The sequence below is a fragment of the Patella vulgata genome, chromosome 7 (genome assembly GCF_932274485.2).
Source record: "Patella vulgata chromosome 7, xgPatVulg1.2, whole genome shotgun sequence".
In the NCBI taxonomy this organism is placed as follows: domain Eukaryota; kingdom Metazoa; phylum Mollusca; class Gastropoda; family Patellidae; genus Patella; species Patella vulgata.
In genome coordinates this window covers 58,622,353-58,638,789 of record NC_065885.2, presented here as the reverse complement: position 1 = coordinate 58,638,789, position 16,437 = coordinate 58,622,353, and the positions used below count along the sequence as shown (strand labels likewise).

Here is a 16,437-nt window from a genome sequence, read left to right as displayed (position 1 = left end):
CTCAGTCTTCAACGTAAGAATGGTTTGGCCAGTTGTCCACATTTGACATAACTCACCACATAAAAACAACGAAGCAACGGTTACGCACGAACAATGGGGCTTTTAAGTTGAAATCAAGAAAACGTTCCCGAAATAAATCCCACAATTCATGCATTAATATAAACAAACATAAATCGCAACGAATTAGGATTAATATAATCCATAGATATCATCCTTGAAGAGACAATTTTTCAATAAAGAAATTTAGGAGTGTTTAATGTTGAACGGGCAATTCAAATAGATTATTCTGAAATGACAATTTTTGAATTAATTTCATGTGTCATTTTATTACCCTCTTTACTATGCCCATATGTTGACAAGCCATCCATACTTATATGGGTTATTACATTTCTGTACCGACCCTCCTCCCCCCCCCCCTAAAATGAGCTCAACTGACTGGACTAAACTGGGCTGGACTGGCCTATACCTGCGCAACAAACAAGGCAAATTTCGCAATAATTTACTTTTGAATAGATGATTATTTTTTCAGAGAAGATGAGTCAAGTATTGCACAGTAAACAGGATGTATAGTTGGGTATATAAGCGCGTGTATAGCGCGAGCTGTGATATAATCCACAAACCGAGAAACTATTACAGATTCCATTGACTTCAGTAAGTGGTTTTTATTCCATTTATTTTACAGTTCGCTTTTTGGAAATTCGACCAATTACTTGGTTTGCAAAATATTCCTGAAGCCATGGCCCGAGAAATCCCTATCTGGCCATTGCTAGATTGGCTTCTGATACTTGAGCTTTTGAGGGAGTTTGTCTATTCTTCCCGTTCAATCAAATCTATCCCAAGTACAGCTATCCCAAGTACAGCAACATGACAGCCCTTCGTTTAATCTGGGTCTTCCCTAAAACTTTGGACAGTGGTTTAAGGTATTAAAAACGGTGAAAATATTTCGTCTCCACAATGTTTACATTGTTTTCGATTTGATAGCCTCGTTTGTCACGCAATTAGTTTTTGTGCAATATTCTGCTATGCCCGGGTTAATTGGGCATAATAAAATCGTAAGTCATGACGTATAATTATGTAAACATATTTGGTCCAATTTGGAGCTCTGTTTTAAGCGTAATGCTTTTGTAACTCAGTTAGCTATTGGTTGTAAATCGAACCATTGACCAGTCATAATTTGGAACAGAAATTTGCCTTCTTTAAAGCAGCGTTTAGCGGGATTAGGTATAATCAAACGAAACACTGCGAGGAGTATGGCTTTGCAAATATGTGTAGCATTTTTTTTTATTTTCTAACCATTATTCCAAATAAAGTTCAAAAAATTTATTTTAATAATAACATTTCTGGCGCCAAGTTAAAGTTTAGAAAGTGAATTGTTTTCGCGTGTTTTTCCAAAACTAAAAATTGTGCGATTTTTTCCTTCATTAAAGTAAGATGTTTACGCTGCGAAAATCCTTATTTATAAATATATATTTTAAGACATATCTGTTGGTTACGATATTTATTTTTATATAGCAGATTTAGGGGGTTGGATGGCCGAATGGTTAGCACGTGCGCGCTGTATCATAAGGTCTGTCTGTTATTGAATCAAATGGCGTGGTTTCAATTCTCTGGTTGTTCGTGACAAGGAATAGGGTCGCCTGTCCAACTTCGTGGGTTTTCTCCGGGTCCTTCGGTTTCCTCCCACTGCTAAAGACCCCTACGCGCAAGAGAGTTATTGAAATAAAATTGAATCATATGTTGGTCCCGAGATGACCTTGTTTGTGTCAAGTGGACGTTAAACTCCCCTCTCTCCCTCTCTCTCTCTCTCTCTCTCTATCTTATTGATTAATAGTTTGAAATTATAAAACAATCTTTAATTAACTATTAATTAGGAAACAAAATCGCCCCAAAAAAGTCAGCGTAGATAATCTGGCGGCTCTTTAACCGGTAATTAAGAAAAAAATAAACAAAACGGTAGATATTCTAGCGGCGTCCAATAAATCAAATTAAATACAGGTCGATCAATTGGGTTCACGTCAAAAGAGATTGCGGTGAGATTGTTACATAGAGAGCAGAATTAATAGGTCGATGAAATGTCCAAATTTGTAAATACTTAATTGGACTGATAATACTTTCTATTTGTAATTAAACTTTCAAAATTACAGTTTGCTGGGGATTCATATAGCGCTAAAATATAGCGGTTCAGTCTTGAACAAAACATAAGATATAAAAATGAAAAATTTAGGAACCCCCCCCTGCGTTTTATTTGCTGTTTATAGATTTAAACTTGTTTGTATATTTCTGTTATAGTATATAAGATGAATTCTGTCAGCTTCATGTGTGTTGTCTTGATTACTCTGTGTTTAGTGGTGGATGTAACTCATGGCATGGGAAGTAAGTACTTGAAACTGGTTTCATAAATTTTTTCAATCCCTTTGTTCTTCTGCGTCAATACGAGTACGATCTACATGAAACTTGAGACGCATGTTTATTAGACAATTGTGCTTCGATTTCCAGACTTAGATTTTTATATGACGTCACAATTACAAGTTGACGCCATGGTAGGTTTCTGGTTTATAATTAAAATAATAATAGTGCACTTTTTTTACGCGCTAAACTCCATACACTAAGTATATGCCCATAGCTCTACAAACAGTCTAATGACATTATGGTTTATGTGCTATAACAGAATATCATAATATTCTTTAAACTGGTGTGTTTTAATAAAGTCTTCAAAAAGGGTGGTGTATCTTTAACATCTGATGGCAGGTTATTCCACAATGTTGTTAAGATCTACTGGAGGTATAGCTATCCAAATAATCTTAATTTAGTTTTGGTTAGCCGGTTGAAGTCATCCACAGGTATGAGATTTTGAAACACGTTTCGATAGATGATTTGGTGCAATTTAAAGATACATTATGGGGGATTCGATAACGAGTTGGTAGTTCTCACTATAATAGTTAAAAACTACATAATGTAAAGGCAATTTGCTGAAAATTTCATTCAAATTGATCCACTATGAACCGAGAACAAAGCGATTGAATTTCCGCCAAGCCTTGATCATCATTACTAAAGTCAGTACGATAAACAGCATAGTCTCGATTATCGGTTAAATCGTGAAGGAAAGTTATGCAGTAAATCGGCTCAAAATCCACTAAAGATCTAGAGTTGATTATGGTCTGGATAGGTTAATTAATGTCTAATTAATAATTTAAATAACATTTCAGGCCCAAAGAAAGATCTGCAATAGACAGATTTAGCTCTTGCATAATGTATGTTTAATGAAAACACTGATAAGTAAGTTCCGGGGGGGGGGGGTAATTTCACACAATTCACTGTAAGAACTGAAGTTATACACGTTTTAGTCATATATATCGCAACCGTGTTTATAGTTCGTTGAAGTCTGTTAATTTGTTCTCTGTGTTAATTATCTAACAGACTGTTACGATAATCTAACCCTGAAAGCACAATAGATCGCATACTGTGATGGGCAGCATCGCTTGAAATCGGGCCCATGTTCACAAAGCATTATAAGGCTTCGGTTAAGAATTTACTCAAAATTGTTCGCCTTGTTTTAACTAAAATATAGCCCTTATAAAATTTCTGTTGTTTCAATGTATCAAATACATCACTAAGAATGTTTCAATGTATCAAATACATCACTAAGAAACTATGCGCAAAGTTTTGTGTTTCTGAATCAAAGATATTTCTCATAAAACAGTGATTGAAAGTAGAGTAAATTCTTAATTGAAGTCTGAAAATTCTTTTTTGAACTCGGTGCCTGGTTTGTTATGGAGCATAATGTTACTGAGGTGAAAAAACACTGGTACTTGTTATGTAGGATGTTCTATTAAACTAGAATTATTCTCAAGTTAATGATAATTACTAGAGAACCCTAGCCAGAGAAATGGGGTTTAACGTCCACTCGACACAAACTAGGTCATTTCGAGACTAACATATGGTTTTTAATTTTATTTCATTAATTCGCATGCGCGTAGGGGTCTTTAGCAGTGGGAAGAAACCGGAGGACCCGGAGAAAACCCACGAGGTTGGACAGGCCTTATGTTACAGCACGCACGTGCTAACCATTCGGCCATCCAACCCCCAACTTGTGTAATATATTATCTTGGATTTATAAGAACACCTGATGCTACTTCTCATTTACTTGTCAGTGACGCAGGATGGAGGACCTGGCAAGGACAGCTGTCTAGTCGTTCGGATGGTACGAAAACCCGAGGTCTCGTGTATACACTGGCGTGCACGTAAAAGATCCCTTGGCAGTTGGAATTCGATATAAGACTAGGCCGTAGCGCCGCTGCCCAGGCAAAATTTCCCTCACACTGTATGGCTTATGTCCGTCTTCATTAGCCCAGGTTAGGACAGAACAGTAGGACGTTAAACCCCATTTCATTTCACTTCATTTCGTTCTGTTCTACTTCGATGGCTCCCATTTCAGTTCAATATGAGGATGTAACCCATCTATCCCGTTAATCGATGTCCATTCTCTGAATTAGCGTAATGTGAACTGCGTATGGCGTCATCGCAGTCCAGCGTCATGTCGATCATAGAAAGAATTGGCGGTGTCTTAGACTTTGTTCGAAGAACAGCAAGAAGATGGATAGCGGTTGAGGCCTAGTTCCTAGTCTACACATAATGCAGTCTAAATATCTGTTCTTTTTCAGGTAATTGTGCAATCAATGCTACTTGTAGCAAGACTACAAATTTTAAAATTATCAATTTACGACGCCCCGGTCAACCTGCTAGCTACGTAAAGGTCTGTTGTATGCTAGAAGACGGGATTCAGAGCATGTATTTTAGAGCGGCAAGTGCAACTGCTACCAAACGCGCTTTCTGTGAATGCGATTTTAAACGTAAGTAGAAATTATTTATTGATAGTTACATTTTATTATGGCTAAACATGCACCTGTATCATTTTGCATTATTTTCAGTCCTGTAGTCGCAGTGTTGTAGTGTATAAGTGGACGGCGGGTCATTAAAACTAATATTTTGACAGTAACCGTAACGGAATATTCTGTGACATTAACATGTATCCTTGTTTTGTCCCCCGTAAGCGCTGGTTGTTATCACCTTAGTCACCTCCCCAACAAGTCGGGTCTCCCCAATTGGCCCGAGCTCTCCAACCGGCTTCATAATACAAAACAGTTGACCATTTGCATCCTCAAGACAACCCTGGACAATTTGGACTATACATTCGAAGGTTGAACCGAGTGAACAGTTCGCGTGTGATGTAGTTTTGTTCATTTAGTCCTACACTACAAGAAAAAACTATCTTCCGCGTGTCTAGTTGCAGTTACCCCCCTTGACCAACATTTATTATTCTTGTGGGAGAAGATATAACAGAAAATGTGTAATGTATTAGGTATTTAGTTTAATTGTTATTGTAGGTATTATGGGGACTTGTAAACGTGGTGAACAATGTACAGCGTCTAATGCCGAATCGAACTATGGAAAATTCAATAATATGCCGATCTGCTGTTCAACCAATACTTCTAGAGTAACCAGACTTGTTCCCATTTCTGGTACACGGGATTATGACTGCCAATGCAGTAAGTACACTATCAATATACAGGATTTCGTAAAAATGGCGGTTAACTCGATTAACATAATTTATTATCTTATCACTACCCTTGGCTTTATAATTCATTACTTATTTATTCAAATATATCCGTCTAAAGGGATTGCGGATAGAATTAGTTTGAATCACATCCTTCAGTCAATACAGATAATGACGTCATTTTCTTGAAATTGACAAATCGATTGCGCTTGTTTTAATTCATTATATTCAAAATTCTCTCAACTATCAAGGTTACTAACAGAGCTACACAAGTCTGTGAACTACGAGAAGTTGTGTCTCGATACGTTAATCGACATAATTGTTAGACTATAAAATGAACTAGCCTCTTGATAACGCAGGGGGGAGAGTGGGGGGACCTAAAAGTCAGCTGGTCTAAAAGTCTATATTTATCCAGCCATATCGGTGCAATAGTGGTTGAGGATCACGTGGCTAAGTGGGTAAGACGCTGGTTCGCTAGCCTGGAGGTCGGGTGTTCGGTCCTTGCATTAGCCGAGAAAGTTCATCTAGATTTCCCGGCGTGGTTCCCCCTTGTCAGTGATGCAGGACGGATGGTCTGACAAGGACAGCTGTCTAGTCGTTCGGATGGGACGAAAAACCGAGGTCCGGTGTACATATTGGCGTGCACGTAAAAGATCCCTTGGCAGTTGAATTCGATATAAGAGTAGGCCGTAGCGCCGCTTCCTGGGCAAAATGTCCCTCATAGCACACTGTATGGCGTATGCCCGTCTTCATTAGCCCAGTTTAGGGGCAGAACATTTGCAATAGTGGTTACTCAAGCCAGACTGCGCACGCACTGCATCTGATCTATGGTCTTTCAGGCACTACCCTAATGTGGTTGTACTCAGGACCACCGCCTTTGGGTGATACCAACTTGGACGCCGTTACTCAAGAGACACGTCTCAAACTTGAACTTTGAATTGACCGTAAATTATCTGTTACAATGAAAACTATAGCCCTGTGGGACAGAAAACCTGCTTTAGTTTAATGCACAATCAAAGACAACCATTTTAATATACAAACCAGTTTTAACTGGTTTGTATATTAAAATGATGGCTTAAAAGCATTATTTGACACATGCGTCGCCCCAGTTCTAAATTATGCACCAGAAGTCTGGGAATATCAGGATGCCAATAGTATAGAAACAGGTCCATAGGTCATTTTGCTGGATGTCAGAACGTCAACAAGCAACATATTGGTGGTCTTTGAATTTCGTGAATATCCTTTTATGTAAAAAAAAAATAAGTACTGGTTAAACATAATTAAAAGTAATAATAGTGTTTTGAGTAATTGTTACTATGATATGTATAGCGCCCTAGAGAGTGGTAACTGCTACAACCCTTGGATAAGTTATATAAAATGTCTTTTATTTAGTAATGGATTTAGAACGGCGTGTCAATCACAAAATGTTATAAACGAATGAGGGTTTCTTTCAGCGTAGTAAAGATTGTTGCCACAATCATATGATAGTATAACTAGATCGTCTTCAGAATGGCCGTTATATAATATAATTAAGAAATATAGTATATCAAGATCTCGCAACCTCGTGGGTTTCCTCCGGGTCCTCCGGTTTCCTCCCACTGCTAAAGACCCCTACGCGCAAGCGAATTATGTAAATAAAATTAAACCATATGTTAGTCACGAAATGACCTAGTTTGTGCCGAGTGGACGTTAAACCCCATTTCTCCCCCTCTCTCTCTCTCTCTCAAGATCTCGCGTAAGTTTAGGATATCACCACATAGCCTGTGGTTGAAACAGGTCAATCATTAAACATTAAGATTTCGTACTTTGTGGGACAGGATAAGCCCCATTTCATACTAGTATGAGATAAGTATATACAAGAACACTACAAAAAAAATCATCATTATATAAATTGTCGTTCCTTCTTAACTCAACAAATAGCAACACACTGAAAAATATAGATATATATTTATATTTGGCTACGAAGAAAAGATACACCATAGTAACATAGGCGTACGGGGAAATTTTTGACTGCGGGGGCGGTGGTGGTTGGTGCCCCAAAAATGTAGTTAGGTTCTTAGTATGTTACATAATAATAATAATAATATCTTTTTTGCGATGAATAAGTTCTTAATTTCTAAATCATCAATAAAAGAGAACTAAATTTTATTTACTTGTAATATACACAACTAAAAACAGTTGTTTATGTAACTGTAACTCGTGGCTTACTGTACTCCAAACAATAGAGGGTTCGAGTCTTAAGATTTCTATTTAATTGCCTAACTATAGACACTCTGAATTTAAATTCGCTGTTAAATTGGACACATTCAAGAACACAATATTTTTTTATACAACTCTTACAAAGTACAATTGTGTGCCCAAATTTTCCCAGCATTTGGTGCCCAAAATGCCTGTACGCCTATGCATAGTAACACGCATAATAAGGCAACCGTTTGTGTATAACTTCTCATAATGCTGAATGATATGTATTAAACATGCATTATGCCAGAGCTAAATCTGCCAATTGCACTACTGGTCTTTCTTTAGAGAGAGAGAGAGAGAGAGAGAGAGAGAGAGAGAGAGATGGGGTTTAACGTCCACTGACTCAATGACAAACCTTATGATACAGTGCGCATGTGCTAACCATTCGGCCATCCAACCGCATGTCTTTCTTTAGGCCCTAAATGATATCTAAATTATTTATTAGACATTCATTAACTTATCAAGACGATAATCATAGTGGATTTGAATAAGTTTTGTTTTCGATGAAATGACCGTTCAGATGGATAATCGAGACTTTGTTTATTATAATAACAACGGTAGTAATGACGATCGAGGCTTGTCTAAAATTGAATCGCCAATATCTAGGTTCAGAGTGAAGCAATTTCTCTGAAATTTTCAGCATATTATTCTCATTTCAGTATCTTTTTTGAAATTATTATATATATGTGTGTGTGTGTGTGTGTGTGTGTATTTAGTTAGAAAAATTGTATTTTAAGAATTTGATGTTTAACATTTCTAAATGTATTTTGTAGGGGATTGGACTGGAGACTGTTGGAAGGGAAGTCAGTGTAACGGCTGCGACCCAGGCTATGTTGGAAGTGTGAGCGGCGTGAAACTCTGCTGTGCCAACTGCCAACAGAAAGGTCTCAACATCAACGCCGGTACCAAGACCTGCAATTGTAATGTTTAAATCTCACTCTTCAACAATCTATTTTCTTGTAACCCAATTACATTTGATTATCTCATTTTGATTTAATGTCAATTTTCCATTTTACCAAAATATACCCTTGGCCTTATTGTTTTGAAAATAGATAAAAAAAAGTTGAAAAGCATATCTTATTTCCTTTTTAATTCAAACTGCAAATAAGGTGGAGGGATGAATAATCCATACACCTCCATCGAATCCGACAACGTAGGTCGGTAGGAAGAGTTTATAAACTTAGGGAGTCACGGTGGCTAAGTGGGTAAGACGCTGGCTCGCTAGCCTAGTGGTCGTGTGTTCGATCCCTGCATTGGCCGAGAAAGTTCATCGGGATTTTCCGACGTGGGTTCTCTTTGTCAGTGATGCAGGGCGGAGGGCTTGACAAGGACAGCTGTCTAGTCGTTCGGATGGAACGAAAAACCGAGGTCCCGTGTATACATCGGCGTAGGCCATAGTGCCGCTGCCCGGGCAAAACTGTATGGCGTATGTCCGTCTTTATGAGCCTAGTATAGGATCAGAACAGTAGGAAGTTAAACCCCATTTCATTTCATTTCGTTTATAAACTTGAGATACCACCGGGGACGTAACAAGGGTATCTGTGACGTAAAGGGGAGGGACAAATCGGATGATCAGGGGAGGTAACGAAAAGGGCAGTGTATGTTGGGAGTGGGGGGGGGGCTTATGGGCTGCACGGATGTTCAGGGGTGGCAACGAAGGGCAGTGTGTGTGTCGGGGGCAACAAAGAACGTAACGAGGGGCAGTGCGTCGTTGGGGGTGGGGTGGGGTGGGGTGGGGGGACAACACGGAGGCCTAGGGAAGGTAACGAAGGTGATGAAAGGAGGCAACAAGGAGATTAGTGAAGGCTACAGATAGGGGAGGTAACGATGGACAGTGTGTCTGAGGCAATATTAAACCGTCAGATCACGACTATAACACGCGTACATTCTCCCAATCCCAAAAAATGGAGTTTAACATTATTGAAGTGCTAACAATCAAGATACCTGAACATCGAGAATGCCTCAATTTGGTACTTCAAGATACCTGAACACCGAGAATGCCTCAATCTGGTACTTCAAGATACCTGAACACCGAAAATGCACCACCGTGGACAGTAGAAAAAATTATGCTGTTATAATCAAAATATTAAGCAATGTACATTTTGACCATTGGTCTTTGTCCCCAATTTTGGCTAGTTCCGTAAAACTATGCAATAGCCTTAACCAATAAGGACATTATTTTTAAGACTGGGGGGTTGTCACTATGTGTATGCCAGATTAAATTATAATGGTTAATCTTGAATCTTGAATCAGTTTTTAACTTTTTCTTTTCAAATTTGATTTTCCCTGTTCTTCATCCGTCTCTTGCATGGCAATCGTTTGGGGTTTGCTACACACCGTGTTTATATTCATGAAATGAAGAAGTCTAGAATTAGTTATTACCCTTGATCACTTTTAAAAAGCTTGTGGATTTGAAATTAAAATACACATTTATCGCTGTTACCGGTACATGTTTTGTATACTAAATCTTAGCATCTTGAAGAACTAGAAACCAACAAAATTTAATTATTTCTGATAATGTCTTGTGTCTTTTAAAAGCTTCCATTACTCACATACAATAGATATGCGACAACCCGTGTTTACTGCCGGGCGATTTAACTGCTGTGGGTTTATGTTTTGTTGCCTTGTAACCTATTATCCTGATTTTCCGGCGTAGTTCTTTCCTTGTAAGTGGTGCAGGACCGAAGGCCTGGGCAAAGGACAATGAATAGTCGTTCAGATGGGAGAAGACTTTAGCGACGTGGTTCGGACAAAATGTCCCTCATAGCCACTGTAGAGCGGACCCGGTCGGCGCAGATTAACATGACGTTAATCCTCATATATAGTACGTGTGCACTTGGGGTGGCTTAGATTGGGGGGATTGGATGGCTGAATGGTTAGCACGTGCGCGCTGTACCATAAAGTCTTTCATTGAGTCAACTGGTGTGGTTTCGATTCCCCGCTTGTACGTGACAAGGAGTAGGGTCGCCTGTCCAACCTCGTGTGTTTTCTCCGGGTCCTCCGGTTTCCTCCAACTGCTAAATACCCCTACCCGCAAGCGAAATATTGAAATAAACTTAAACCATGTTAGTCCCGAAATGGCCTAGTTTGTGTCGAGTGGACGTTAAACTCCATCTCCCTCTCTGTGGCTTAGATTGTAGAGTGTTTGTGCCTGTGCTGCCGCAGGTTGCAGCAGGAAACTAAAGGATTCAACTGAATATTACCTAGTTTTGTGGGGTTTTTTGTGTTTTGCTGGTAGAATTCGATTTGTTATTTTCGAAAATGTTAAAAAAAAAGGTATGTGCTCCCTTTTCATGGAGCCCCTGATAGGCATGTATGTGGTGTCATCGTATCAGTCATATTCTGATCCTATGTCCTGAAATATAATGTTTGTCTCTAGATATACTTTGGTTCGGTGAAGAGTTAAGGGGCCATATTGGCCACCATTTGGGATTTTACTATCATCTAATCACTTCACAACATAATATTTCTAGAACCCCAAAACATATCTTTAGGCACCAAAATAATCATCCTTAACTAAACACTTTGTGAGTTATATACTGGGATTATTTGCAATGGAGATCATCTTGGACACCATCTGGAATTTCTCAAAAACTCAAGGGTGACCCAGGTTCAACTGGCAAATTCTGAAAGAGGACACTCTAGAGTACTAAAATCAATTATAAAAAAACTTCGTACAAAATTTCCAGGTTCACTCGAAATTTTGGGTTTGGCGACCGGACTACCATACTACGCAGGTCGTACAAGAGATTATGAAACAGTCACCGAATTCTTTCAATTGTATCTCCTGTACAAGTGATGGTAAAAAATAAACCAAAAATTATACTTCAAAATTGAAACGTTATTCAATATGGCTTAGTTGCAAAATAAATACCTGTTAATATTTGGCAGGCAGTGGTACATCTTATTTCGGTTAGGGGCCGAATGGTTAGCGCGTGCGCGCTGTATCATAAGGTCTGTCAATGAGTCAACTGTCGGGGTTTCGATTCAAGGAGGGTCGCCTGACCAACCTCGTTTCCTCCCACTGCTAACCCTACACGCAAGCGAATCATTGAAATAAATTTGAAGCACGTGTTAGTCCCGAAATGGCATAGTTAGTGTCGAGTGAACGTTAATCTCCATTTTTTTTTCTCTCTCTATTACGGTTATACGAGAATCGTTACTGTTTTCGAAATCCGCATAAACGGCCATGATATATTTACATTAGTGCACTTGGTGGTTTTAAGTGTTTCTTTAATAAACTTCTACAAAATCAATACTTTTTTTCATTGAATACCCATTCGATATCCTAAATGAATAAGACTATTGATTTATACAAGACAAATACAATTTCCGATAATAAAATGTAACATTATTTATCATCTATACATTTTCCTTCGATTTAATAAGGGCTTTTATGATTTTGTTTGTTTTTTGTTTTGTTTTTGATAAACATTATTTTTCATTTATATATTTTCCATCGATTTAAGAAGGGCTTATATGTTTTTGTTTGTTTTTTTGTTTTGTTTTTGATCAACATTATTTTTGATTTTTGATTGATTTGTCAGGTATGTCAAAGGGCAACGTATATTCGTTGGGATGGGACGAAAGTGACAGTGGTCAATCGTGCACCAATACCTTCACTGAGTTCGATGATGAGCTTGTTCTGCTTTATAAGCCAATAAGAGACTTCAAAGCGAATGGGTCCAGACAATAATTCGCCTTCACACTCAGATAGGATGTTCAAACATGGTGTTAGTGTTTACTGGGTGAATGTCTTTGCCGGAGTCAGAGGATTAGCATTTTCCTCTAAGGTTAAGCATAGCTAAGCAACTTGATTAGTTGAGTCTTTGAAACAAGAAGACTAAGTGGGTGAGCCGGGTGAATCTCACAGTATAGTTTCATTACATCAATGATGATGAAAAGGGTATTATATGCTTATTTTACTATTTACGTAAAGGGGAGTGTCCACTTTGTCAGACAGTTTCGTTCCGATTCTAATGAAAACGGAACTCAACTTTAATTATGGTGTAACAGTGATAACTGTGGAATTCGAACTCAACCGGTATTATGGGATAACGGTAATATATGTAAACGTTTTATTTTTTTTTTAATCAAATAAAAATTAGGACCTGCAGAAGGTCCACAAGCTAAAGACGTAATTATTCGTACAATAATCCATAATCCAGAAAGTTGGGGTCCGATATGCACCAATATCGGTAAGAGAACATGATCTTTGTAATATAACAGGTTTTAAAGTTCATCAAAATTGGATAAAAATTGTGACCTTTTAGAAGGTCCACGACTTTGGTATTACATGTTTTTACACTATTTGCGTACAGGGAACAGCCATTGTATTGGGCAGTTTCGGTTGGATTTTTACAAAATTCAAACTCTACGGTAATTATTGTGTAACAGTGAAGTATTTGAACTTTTTTTTATAAAACGCGATTTTCCGTACAATCAAGGGTCATAACCGAACAGTTACGGTCCGACATGTGCCAAAATCGACCGGAACCTAGAGGATCCACATTTCTGGTAGGAGCATATCGGGCCAACGTTACTGGCAAAATCGAATTCTATTGAACGTCATTATGTAAAGCTAAATATTTTTTTAAAATGTGGGGGTCGAATGACCACAAGCAGGATGGATCCTATAGGCATGGCCCTTAAATCCTCATCACATTATCATGAAAATTATACATAAACTAGAGCTGTGTTTCCCAACCTTTTTTTTCACTTTTCACTCCTTCGCCCCCTTTCGAGACCCACGCTTCTCATGGGCCCCCTCGGGGTCACAAACATCAGTTATGTATTTATATTTAATATGTCACATAGCTCATTTCTGTTCAATAATCAAGATATGTTGACTCTATTGTTGCGTCGTTCAACCAATGTAAGCCTTTAGGATGATGAATCTAAACCAGTGCCAGAATGCTACAGCCAAAGATTGAAAGATCAGTAGAACAACGTTGATAATGCTAGAAAATATAAAAGTGATGAAACTGGAAGAGTTATAATAATAAAGTCATGAAGCTGGAGATTACGCTACGAGATAGAAAACAACACTCCCTATATTGGTAAGAATGATGATGACGAAAATGGGGGTTTTAAAGTAAAGTTTTTCAGCAGCTTCAAAAAGCACACCATGTCTTGTGCATCCATCGAGACAACCAGGTCCATATTTACCAAGAAAACAACATGATACATGTCAGATCTAAATGTTAATGCCGCCCCCAGATTTCGTCAAGGTCACGAGATGTAAACAGGGCTAAGACACGTGATTGCTGCCCAGGATTGTAGCGTAGTCACTGAAGCGACAAAAAATAAAGAATCGCGATACATGAATTCAGCGTCTCGCGATTCAGTACCCGTATCGTGAGAAGGTGAATTGCGATACATCGATTCAACTATATATCGTGCCAGCACTAATTCTGATCTTACTTAAAATGTGCCAAAATTATATATGTTTTATATCTCTTATTAAATAAAGTGAAAGCCTTTAATATTTGTGTACATCTTTCTAATAATAATTGGTCCCTATGACGTGGTCCATCCACACCATTTGGCCCTAGGTCATCCTGAGTGCTGTCAGAACAATAGGCATAATTTCACCTTTCGATAACGTAGGTTTGGTATTGAAACGGTGTATTTTTAGGTCAATATCTGATGAATGCTGTATCAAAAATTAGTTATCTGTACCAGTAACAAAAACAACTAGAACTGCGAAGCAGTAATGACGGGTTTCACCGGTGCCACGTTACCCTTGAACTTATGTCACTTCCGGTACCAATGAAACCGTTAAACAGGTTTCCACATAAGCATTGCACACATGAAATAAAATGGACGCAGAAACAACCAAATCCAGCAATCAATTCATTTGCTACATGTCAGTGATCCTGTCAAAATTACATTACTTCCGGTGATAATGAAAATGTTAAATTGGTTTATGAAATCAGAAATAGCATCATCACATGTTGAAAATTTTATGTAAATCCTATAATAATTGCCACCTTTATAGACCAAAAACCTTGAAAAATGACTTGTAGAAAATCGCCTATTTCTCTGCAACCGTACAAGTTAGCAACCATTTTGAGGTATCTGTATGATCGAATGAGTTCATTCTATTTGTTGATTGGAATCAAATATCATAATTTTAAAAACATTACAAATCTGATTCATTTGAATAAAATATCTGTTTTGAAGGCTAAAAATACAGTTTTTGCCAAAATGACGTTACTTCCGGTGATAATGAAAATCTTAAATTACTTGTATGATATCGTAAATGGCATTATGTATCACACAGTGAAAATTTCATGAAAATCGAATAATAATTGACACTTTTATTGACAAAAAAACCTTAAAAAGTGACCTGTTGAAAATTGCCTATTTCTCCGCAACTGAACAAGTTAGAAACCATTTTGTGATATCTATATGATCGTAAGGGTTCATTGTATTAGTTGATTTGAATCAAATATCAAAATTTTAAAGGAATAACAAATATGACTCATTTGAATAAATTACTGGTTTCGAAGGCTATAAATACAATTTTTGCCCAAATTACGTCATTTCCGGTGATATTGAAAATGTTAAATTGGTTTGACCTAGTTAAAATTGACATTACACATCAAATGGTGTCACTTTTATGAAAATCGAATAATAATTGACTCTTTTACAGGCAAACTAGCGTAAAAAGTGACTCATGCAAAATTGCCCATTTCTCGGCAACTGCGCATATTACAAATTAATTTTCACATACATTCTCTCCGTATAGATTATTGCTACGAGTTTATGAAAGTTACGAAGTAATATTTTAAAATATGAAAACGCTGGATGGGTTGTAAATAGCTTAATTTTACACCTTTTTTCACCTTTTAATCGAAATAGCCCGAAAACGGAATCGAAATTAAAAAAAATGGTCCCAACATTTTGTGCGCCTTTAAAGGGCGCACAATTTCATTTATACCAGATTTGAAAAAAATAATATTTGCTTTCGAAAAATGGTACCTAACTGTCAAAATTGTAGTTTTTTGTCAATTTACGCCACTTCCGGTGCCGACAGATAACACTATTGGTAACAAAAAAAATGACAATTGAGACAACGGGGCATATGAACTTTGTTTTATACAAATCGAACAATAAATAATTAATCTAGGACTGAAAAACTGAATTAGCCAATGGGGGCCAAGGAAAATTACCGAGACAAAATATTTTCACATTTTTGCCCAAGTCAGAGGACTCGTTATATTTGTGTAAAACACGATTAAAAAATATTCATAAATAAAAAAGTTTTTTGTAAAAATTTAAATTTTCTAAATTTAGCGCCTAATATCTGCGAAGATTTGCCGAAAATCAAAAATCAAAAGTAGCGTAGCTATGTGCCCCGTCTCCGGCTATGCCAAAATGCATCGAAAGTTAAAATCCAATGATTATTGTTAAAATTACTGCAATATTTCTAAAAACGATAGCTTCGGTGATTTCGGACATTTCGCATTGTCGCAGAACGTTCAAAATAGCTTTATCCTCTAAGTCACACCCACTTTTCCGATAAAACCGAAGAAATCGTAACGATCCGACAATCAGTTGCTGAGATCTACTCAAAACAAAAGAAGAACTAGAACTGCGAAGCAGTAATGACGGGTTTCACCGGTGCCACGTTACCC

General features: G+C 37.6%; 1 long non-coding RNA gene across 1 annotated transcript; it reads left to right on the top strand.

Moving 5' to 3' along the window:
• The first annotated feature begins 582 nt into the window (after window positions 1-582).
• On the top strand, window positions 583-8,868 carry LOC126827593 (uncharacterized). Its single transcript, XR_007682742.2, has 5 exons — window positions 583-651; window positions 2,290-2,373; window positions 4,662-4,850; window positions 5,385-5,546; window positions 8,569-8,868. It is a non-coding gene; the product is annotated as an uncharacterized LOC126827593 (long non-coding RNA).
• Window positions 8,869-16,437: the final 7,569 nt, after the last annotated feature.